The sequence below is a fragment of the Oncorhynchus mykiss genome, chromosome 3 (genome assembly GCF_057628025.1).
Source record: "Oncorhynchus mykiss isolate SJ-2025 chromosome 3, ASM5762802v1, whole genome shotgun sequence".
NCBI lineage: Eukaryota > Metazoa > Chordata > Actinopteri > Salmoniformes > Salmonidae > Oncorhynchus > Oncorhynchus mykiss.
Window position 1 is genome coordinate 25,329,597 of NC_143024.1, and position 9,000 is coordinate 25,338,596.

Here is a 9,000-nt window from a genome sequence, read left to right on the forward strand (position 1 = left end):
GACCAAAAGATAAACAGATATTTCCTATTGATGAGTCAACAGGGTTAATAGAAGGTAGGTTCTGAAGGTCAGTTCTTGACACGTTCCTGAATAATAAAGCAACACCTGAGGGAATGGCGTCTAAAACAATTGCGAAATCTTTAGGTGTTACAGGGATCTTGTACAGTGATAAGAATTCCTTATAACTGAGTAAAAGACCCTCTGCATTTACCAGTTGGCTCACCAATAGGATATTATTTCGGAACCAATATTCTAAAAACAAAGAAGTATTTTTATACAATATATCCTAATTATTCCATATATAATACCTGTGTGGAGAAAAATTATACTTATAAATGAAGGACCATGACAAGAAAACCTGCTGATGAAAAGCAGAGAGTTTCACTTGAGTTTTGTCAATATTATAATTGCAAAACAAAATGAAAGTAAGGCCACCAAAAGTAGAGAATACATGATGAGGAATACAATTCCACATAGAAGTGGGTCTTCTTAGGAATTGTTTTATCCAATTGATCTTAAATGTATTATTTAAGGTAGTAAAGTCCAGAAAATTCAGCCCAACATACTCATAAGTGTTCATTACAACAGTTTTCCTAATGTGATGGGTATGGTTTCTCCACAGAAAGTTGAAAAGCATCTGGTCTATCTCATTGCTGATTTTACCGTCAAGACTTGAAAACAGAGCGCCGTATGTTAGTCTAGAGATACCTTCAGCCTTGGTTCGGCCTGCTAACTGTCTGAATAAGTTAATACTTTGTAGCGCCACCTTTTGCTGCGATTACAGCTGTAAGTCGCTTGGGGTATGTCTCTATCAGTTTTGCACACCGAGAGACTGACATTTTTCCCCATTCCTCCTTGCAAAACAGCTCGAGCTCAGTGAGGTTGGATGGAGAGCATTTGTGAACAGCAGTTTTCAGTTCTTTCCACAGATTCTCGATTGGATTCAGGTCTGGACTTTGACTTGGCCATTCTAACACCTGGATATGTTTATTTTTGAACCATTCCATTGTAGATTTTGCTTTATGTTTTGGATCATTGTCTTGTTGGAAGACAAATCTCCGTCCCAGTCTCAGGTCTTTTGCAGACTCCATCAGGTTTTCTTCCAGAATGGTCCTGTATTTGGCTCCATCCATCTTCCCATCAATTTTAACCATCTTCCCTGTCCCTGCTGAAGAAAAGCAGGCCCAAACCATGATGCTGCCACCACCATGTTTGACAGTGGGGATGGTGTGTTCAGCTGTGTTGCTTTTACGCCAAACATAACGTTTTGCATTGTTGCCAAAAAGTTCAATTTTGGTTTCATCTGACCAGAGCACCTTCTTCCACATGTTTGGTGTGTCTCCCAGGTGGCTTGTGGCAAACTTTAAACAACACTTTTTATGGATATCTTTAAGAAATGGCTTTCTTCTTGCCACTCTTCCATAAAGGCCAGATTTGTGCAATATACGACTGATTGTTGTCCTATGGACAGAGTCTCCCACCTCAGCTGTAGATCTCTGCAGTTCATCCAGAGTGATCATGGGCCTCTTGGCTGCATCTCTGATCAGTCTTATCCTTGTATGAGCTGAAAGTTTAGAGGGACGGCCAGGTCTTGGTAGATTTGCAGTGGTCTGATACTCCTTTCATTTCAATATTATCGCTTGCACAGTGCTCCTTGGCATGTTTAAAGCTTGGGAAATCTTTTTGTATCCAAATCCGGCTTTAAACTTCTTCACAACAGTATCTCGGACCTGCCTGGTGTGTTCCTTGTTCTTCATGATGCTCTCTGCGCTTTTAACGGACCTCTGAGACTATCACAGTGCAGGTGCATTTATACGGAGACTTGATTACACACAGGTGGATTGTATTTATCATCATTAGTCATTTAGGTCAACATTGGATCATTCAGAGATCCTCACTGAACTTCTGGAGAGAGTTTGCTGCACTGAAAGTAAAGGGGCTGAATCATTTTGCACGCCCAATTTTTCAGTTTTTGATTTGTTAAAAAAGTTTGAAATATCCAATAAATGTCGTTCCACTTCATGATTGTGTCCCACTTGTTGTTGATTCTTCACAAAAAAATACAGTTTTATATCTTTATGTTTGAAGCCTGAAATGTGGCAAAAGGTCACAAAGTTCAAGGGGGCCGAATACTTTCGCAAGGCACTGTATATCTCACTGGTCACTCCAAAGCCAATTCCTCTTTTGGTCGTCTTCCATTCCAGTTCTCTACTGCCAATGACTGGAACGAACTGCAAAAATCTCTGAAGCTGGAGACTCATATCTCCCTCACTAGCTTTAAGCACCAACTGTCAGAGCAGCTCACAGATCACTGCACCTGTACATAGCCCATCTGTAAACTGCCCATCTATCTACCTACCTCACCCCCATACTGTATTTATTTATTTATCTTGCTCCTTTGCACCCCAGTATCTCTACTTGCACATTCAACTTCTGCACATCTACCATGCCAGTGTTTTAATTGCTACATTGTAATTACTTCACCACCATGGCCTATTGATTGCCTTAACTCCCTTATCTTACCTAATTTGCACTCACTGTATATATACCTTTTGTTTTCTTTTGTTCTACTGTATTATTGACTATGTTTTGTTTATTCCATGTGTAACTCTGTGTTGTTGTATGTGTCGAATTGCTATGCTTTATCTTGGCCAGGTCGCAGTTGCAAATGAGAACTTGTTCTCAACTATCCTACCTGGTTAAATAAAGGTGAGGGAAAAAAAAATACATAAATACATATATATATATATATATATGAAGGTGTCACACAATCTTTGACAGCCATGAGTTCACATTTATTAATGTTAAGATATAGACCAGATGCTTTGGAAAAGGATTGTATCACATTGATCAATATGGGAATTTTGTTAGCGTCTTTCAAAAAAAGTGAGGTATTGTCAGCCAGCTGGCTTATAATAATTTATTTACCAGCTATGGAAATACCTTGTACAGGACTATTATTTAAAGAATTTGTAAGAAGTTGGGTGATTAATAAAAACAGATACGGAGAGATAGGACAACCTTGTCTAATTCCTCTCTTTAACTCAAATCTAGGTGAGGTGCCATGTTTCAGTTTGATAGAGCTGTTACCATTTGTATAGTCTTAATAGCCTTACAGAAAAAAACTAAGCCAAATTTCTCAAAGGAGTGGATGAGGAAGTGATGCTCTGCTGTGTCAAATGCTTTCTAAAAATCTAAAAATGTTATGAAGCTATCCTCGGTTATTAGGTCTGAGTAGTCAAGTATGTCTAATACTAGTCTGATATTGTTAGAAATATGTCTGTTCCTCATATAGCCAGACTGTGTTTCATCAATGATTGCATCCAGGACTTCTTTAATTAAGGCTAATATTTTACAGTCATTATTAAGAAACAAATTGGACGCCAGTTATCGATGAGCACCACTTATTTTTTAGGCTTAGGTATCAGTGTTATTAACCCCTGAGTCATTGTAGGAACGAGAATATTGTTTTTCAAACTGTCTTAAAAGACATTAAGTAGGAATTTTTTCAGAAAATATTTTGTAAAATTCTCATGTACAGTTGATGTCGGAAGTTTACATTAACTTAGGTTAGAATCACTAAAACTTGTTTTTCAACCAGTCCACAAATGTCTTGTTAACAAACTATAGTTTTGGCAAGTCGGTTAGGACATCTACTTTGTGCATGACACAAGTAACATTTCCAACAATTGTTAACAGACAGATTATTTCACTTATAATTCACCGTGTCACAATTCCAGTGGGTCAGAAGTTTACGTACACTAACTTGACTGGGACTTTAAACAGCTCAGAAAATTTCAGAAAATTATGTCATGCCTTTAGAAGCTTCTGATAGGCTAATTGCCAAAATTTGAGTCAGTTGTAGCAGTGATAGGCTAATTAACATAAATTCAGTCAGTTGGAGGTGTACCTGTGGATGTATTTCAAGGCCTACCTTCAAACTCAGTGCCTCTTTGCTTGACATCATGGGAAAAATCAAAAGAAATCAACCAAGACCTCAGAAAATAAATTGTAGACCTCCACAAGCCTGGTTCATCCTTGGGAGCAATTTCTAAATGCCTGAAGGTACCACGTTCATCTGTACAAACAATAGTACACAAGTATAAACACCATGGACCATGCAGCTGTCATACTGCTCAGGAAGGAGACGCGTTCTGTCTCCTAGAGACAAATCAATCCCAGAACAACAGCAAAGGACCTTGTGAAGATGCTGGAAGAAACAGGTACAAAAGTATTCATATCCACAGTAAAAATGAGTCCGACATCGACATAACCTGAAAGGCCGCTCAGCAAGGAAGAAGCCACTGCACAAAAACCGCAATAAAAAAGCCAGACTACGGTTTGCAACTGCACACGGGGACAAAGATTGTACTTTTTGAAGAAATGGTCTGATAGAACTGAACTGTTTGGCCCCAATGACCGGATTGCAAGCCGAAGAACACCATCCCAACCGTGAAGCACGGGGGTGGCAGCATCATGTTGTGGGTGGTGCTTTGCTGCAGGAGGAACTGGTGCACTTTACAAAATAGATAGGGAAATTATGTGGATATATTGAATGGATATATTGAGTGGATATATTGAAGAAACATCTCAAGACATCAGTCAGGAAGTTAAAGCTTGGTCGCAAATGGGTCTTCCAAATGGACAATAACCCCAAGTATACTTCCAAAGTTTTGGCAAAATGGCTTAAGGACAACAAAGTCAAGGTATTGGAGTGGCCATCACAAAGCCCTGACCTCAATCCTATAGAAAATTTGTGGGCAGAACTGAAAAAATCTGTGCGAGCAAGGAGGCCTACAAACCTTACTCAGTTACACCAGCTCTGTCTGGAGGAATGGGCCAAAATTCACCCAATTTATTGTGGGAAGCTTGTGGAAGGCTACTCAAAACATTTGACCTAAGTTAAGCAATGTAAAGGCAAAGCTACCAAATACTAATTGAGTGTATGCAAACTTCTGACCCACTGGGAATGTGAAAGAAATAAAAGCTGAAATAAATCATTTTTTCTACTATTATTCTGACATTCCACATTCTTAAAATAAAGCGGTGATCCTAAGTGACATAAAACAGGGACTTTTTACTAGGATTAAAAGTCAGGAATTGTGAAAAACTGAGTTTAAATGTATTTTGCTAAAGTGTATGTGAACTTCCTACTTCAACTGTGTTTCCATCAACACCTGGGTATTTGTTGTTCTTTAGATGTATGATAGACTCAAAATCTCTTCAATTCGGATAGGTTCATCACACTGCTCAGATTCTGTATCACTGATAGAGTAAACATTATTCAGTGAGTCAAAAAACATATCTGTGGATTCCTGACAGTACGTAGAGCTATACAATTTCTTGTAAAAATTGCTACAGTATTTAGTGATTCATTTTTGGTAATCTGTAATAACACCATCAATGTTTCATTTATGGATAGTGTTATTTGTAGAGTGAAATTTCTCAAGTCTAAAGAAATTCTGTTCTCCTCCTCAATCCATTTTTTCATAGATCTAATAAAGGCTCCTTCTGCTTTCAATCTATATTTATGATTCAGTTTATTTAATCTATATACAGTATATGATCATGTTGATTTAATCTATATGTATTACCCAGTTGATTTAATATATATATATATTATCCATTTTATTTAATCTATATATATATTATACATTTTATTTAATCTATATATATTATCCAGTTTGTTTTGTAACTCAATCAGTTCCATCTTCTCCTCCCCCGAGAGGCCGACTGGGGAAGTTATCTTAATGATCACCTTTTCCTCCTCAGCTCTTCTGGTTTTAGCAAGATTACTACCATATTTTCTAAGGTATTTGGACACCTCAAATTTAAAGAGCTCCCAGTTCTTGCAATAAGATTTTTCTTCACAAGCCCTTTCCCAAAAGTGTAAGAGCAGATCTTTAACCTATATCTACAGTGCCTTGCGAAAGTATTCGGCCCCCTTGAACTTTGCGACCTTTTGCCACATTTCAGGCTTCAAACATAAAGATATAAAACTGTATTTTTTTGTGAAGAATCAACAACAAGTGGGACACAATCATGAAGTGGAACGACATTTATTGGATATTTCAAACTTTTTTAACAAATCAAAAACTGAAAAATTGGGCGTGCAAAATTATTCAGCCCCTTTACTTTCAGTGCAGCAAACTCTCTCCAGAAGTTCAGTGAGGATCTCTGAATGATCCAATGTTGACCTAAATGACTAATGATGATAAATACAATCCACCTGTGTGTAATCAAGTCTCTGTATAAATGCACCTGCACTGTGATAGTCTCAGAGGTCCGTTAAAAGCGCAGAGAGCATCATGAAGAACAAGGAACACACCAGGCAGGTCCGAGATACTGTTGTGAAGAAGTTTAAAGCTGGATTTGGATACAAAAAAAATTCCCAAGCTTTAAACATCCCAAGGAGCACTGTGCAAGCGATAATATTGAAATGGAAGGAGTATCAGACCACTGCAAATCTACCAGGACCTGGCCGTCCCTCTAAACTTTCAGCTCATACAAGGATAAGACTGATCAGAGATGCAGCCAAGAGGCCCATGATCACTCTGGATGAACTGCAGAGATCTACAGCTGAGGTGGGAGACTCTGTCCATAGGACAACAATCAGTCGTATATTGCACAAATCTGGCCTTTATGGAAGAGTGGCAAGAAGAAAGCCATTTCTTAAAGATATCCATAAAAAGTGTTGTTTAAAGTTTGCCACAAGCCACCTGGGAGACACACCAAACATGTGGAAGAAGGTGCTCTGGTCAGATGAAACCAAAATTGAACTTTTTGGCAACAATGCAAAACGTTATGTTTGGCGTAAAAGCAACACAGCTGAACACACCATCCCCACTGTCAAACATGGTGGTGGCAGCATCATGGTTTGGGCCTGCTTTTCTTCAGCAGGGACAGGGAAGATGGTTAAAATTGATGGGAAGATGGATGGAGCCAAATACAGGACCATTCTGGAAGAAAACCTGATGGAGTCTGCAAAAGACCTGAGACTGGGACGGAGATTTGTCTTCCAACAAGACAATGATCCAAAACATAAAGCAAAATCTACAATGGAATGGTTCAAAAATAAACATATCCAGGTGTTAGAATGGCCAAGTCAAAGTCCAGACCTGAATCCAATCGAGAATCTGTGGAAAGAACTGAAAACTGCTGTTCACAAATGCTCTCCATCCAACCTCACTGTGCTCGAGCTGTTTTGCAAGGAGGAATGGGAAAAAATGTCAGTCTCTCGATGTGCAAAACTGATAGAGACATACCCCAAGCGACTTACAGCTGTAATCGCAGCAAAAGGTGGCGCTACAAAGTATTAACTTAAGGGGGCTGAATAATTTTGCACCCCCAATTTTTCAGTTTTTGATTTGTTAAAAAAGTTTGAAATATCCAATAAATGTCGTTCCACTTCATGATTGTGTCTCACTTGTTGTTGATTCTTCACAAAAAAAATACAGTTTTATATCTTTATGTTTGAAGCCTGAAATGTGGCAAAAGGTCGCAAAGTTCAAGGGGGCCGAATACTTTCGCAAGGCACTGCATATCATTATTTAATAACGAGCTATTTAGCTTCCAGTAAGAAGCAGTGCGGCTTGGTTGGGTTGTGTTTCGGAGGACGCATGGCTTTCAACCTTCGTCTCTACCAAGGTTAGGATCAGGGGTAAATATTATTATTTATTAATTTATTTGACCCCTTTTTTTCCCCAGTTTCGTGGTATCCAATTGTTTAGTAGCTACTATTGGGGAGAAAAAGGGGTAAAAAAAATACAAATTAAATAAATAATAATAATAATATTTACCCCTGATACTAACCTCTACCAAGGTAGAGGTAGAGGTTAGTACCAAGGTTAGTATCGGGGGTAAATATTTATTTATTTGAATTTTTACCCTTTTTTCGTGGTATCCACGGGTGGCGCCCTTAACCACTGCGCCACCCGGGAGGCCCCAGTGGTAAATATTTTGATATCAATGTAAATGGCCCTATGGTCTGTGAGGGGAGTAGTACAAATATTTGTAGTAACACACTATCAATACATTTGGATATAAGCCAAAAATATATTCTGGACTGTCTGGAACCTGTTTTGTTACTCCAAGTGAGCGATCTGTCGGCCGGAAACCTCTCTCTCCATATATCAGTGAGATCACATTTTTCCATAAAAAGTATTAAACCCAAATTCTGATTGGTTGGCCTACCTGGGGGCCATCTATCAGTTGAACCACGTACCTATGTGAAAGTGGATTCTCGGCCCTCACTAGCATGAAAACTAAATACAGGCACAGCCTGTGTGGAAAATGATTTAAGACTGAGACTCTCTCCAATACAACCCAACATTGCAGAGTTAAGTGCATCCTTTCAAGCACACCCTTCTCATTAAGCTGTTGTGAGTTATTCACAATTCTCGATGTACAAGTAAGGTTTTACATGTAAGATGGTTAAATAAAGAGCAAAATTATTGATTGTTATTATATTATTATTTGTGCCCTGGTCCTTTTAGAGCTCCTTGTCACTTCCCACGAGCCGGGTTGTGACAAAAACTCACAACCCTTCTTATGTTTAAGAAATGTATCATATAGTGTGTGTGTGGCAGGCTTACAATGATGGCAAAAAACAACATTTGACACTGCATTGACCCCGGTGCTAGAGGGGGTACGCAGCTGGAGGTTGAATGTTTGAAGGTGTATGGGACTATAAAAAGTTTGGGAACCACTGCTGTAGAGCAACGGTCACCAACCGATTGTCATCGACTGGTCGATCACCAAACATTTCTGTACAAAAACAACGATAAAGCCTTGTGTTAACATCCAAGCACCGGGAAGTGCACCTAGAACTTTGCATAACTGGCAGGTCCAGAGAGCAAATCAAGTGCACCTATAGACCTACCGCTGGCCAATCAGATAGCTCAGATCGGCATGTCTAAAAAGAAGCCTTGAACGCACAGCAAAGTTGATGCGGTGAGATTTCAAAACATTTAAAACCATGACTGGAGACTCAATGAATAC